We start from the raw sequence: 1,304 nt of genomic DNA, 5'->3' as shown, positions 1-1,304 counted from the left end.
TGGGCCACGCCCCCATGCATCCCCACGCCCGCCCCTCCAGACGGCTTACTTACCTCATATGCAGCTCATCTTAAACCAATAGAATCGCTCGGTGGACGAGAGTGTCTGACTCAGATATCTACCTCGGAGGGAGTTTCTGCTACTTTAGGGAATTATTGACTGGGCTTTGGGGTTGAACTTTTTTTTTTTTTTAAAGAAAGAAAAAGAAACCCTGGGATCCATCTGTTTTTTTTGTCGTTGTTGTTGTTTTTGGTGGTGGTGGTGGTTCTTAATTTTTAATTTAGTTTGGGGAAGCAGCTTTTTTTTTTATAAATATGTTGATTTCTTGTCTTTTTTTTTTTTAAATTTCTTACTTTCCCATATTAGGGGTGATAGCCAAAGGGGTCCTGGTAAGAGAAAGGGGGGACAAACAGAACTGGTGAAGAGGCCCTCCTGGCTCCAGGCCTGTCCATCAGGAAGTAAATTTTACAGGGCACCAAGCTTTGCCCCCTAAAATCACTTACGTGTTCTTTGCTCATGCAGGCAGTTTCTGCCGCATTTGGTGTGGAGGCAGTGAAGGGCTTGCCCTGCTGGCCTCTCATGCCCCTTCTTCCCACAAACCTTGGGCAGGGCTGGACTCAGTAATTTTGAGGAAATCGAAGATGCCATCTTCCCCTGTGAGTGACATGTCTTTAATTTTTTAAAAAACTACTATTTGAAAATTGGAGGGGGAAGAATGGGAAGGGAGTTATTGCCAAATATGTTAAATATGGGTTGGGGTGCTTGTATATGTATCTTCCTCAATTTCCCCAGAAATGAGGTATCTTTTTGTCACACCAAAATCAAGTGGTAGGGAGAGGGAGGAGGTTGCAAAAAGCCAGGTGTGGGGGAAAAGTAAAATCAACACTGTCCCATCCTCAGCCCTAAACCCTACCATCTGATCCCCTCAGACATTCTCAGGATTTTGCAAGACTGTCAGAGTGGGGAACCCCTCCCATTAAAGATCTGGGCAGGACTGGGGACACATTGGAAGTGTGATGGGTGGGGGGGTGGGAGGCATGGGCTGGGGGCAGTTCTCTCCTCACTTGTAAACTTGTGTAGTTTCACAGAAAAAAAACAAAATGCAGTTTTAAATAAAGAAGTTTCTTTTTTTCCTGGGTTTAGTTGAGAATTTTTTTCAAAAAACATGAGAAACCCCAGAAAAAAAAAAAATATATTTTCTTTCACGACGCTCCAAACAGGTTTCTCTCCTGTCCCCTAGCCTTGCCTTCACGATGCAGTCCCAATTGCACCCTTGCAAACAACAGTCTGGCCTGAACCCTATT

At 44.3% G+C, this 1,304-nt stretch overlaps 1 protein-coding gene across 1 annotated transcript in view; it reads left to right on the top strand.

Moving 5' to 3' along the window:
* Positions 1-6: 6 nt before the first annotated feature.
* AGER (advanced glycosylation end product-specific receptor) overlaps positions 7-1,304 on the top strand; it is an 11,093-nt gene continuing 9,795 nt past the window's right edge. Inside the window, exon 1 of the mRNA XM_011969428.1 lies at positions 7-1,220. The gene's annotated coding sequence lies outside the window, so the exon portion shown is untranslated. The remainder of the gene's footprint in view (positions 1,221-1,304) is intronic.

This window comes from Mandrillus leucophaeus, unplaced genomic scaffold, assembly GCF_000951045.1.
Source record: "Mandrillus leucophaeus isolate KB7577 unplaced genomic scaffold, Mleu.le_1.0 Scaffold890, whole genome shotgun sequence".
In the NCBI taxonomy this organism is placed as follows: Eukaryota; Metazoa; Chordata; class Mammalia; order Primates; family Cercopithecidae; genus Mandrillus; species Mandrillus leucophaeus.
Note: the sequence above shows the minus strand (reverse complement) of the source record. Positions and strands in the feature narration are given on the sequence as shown.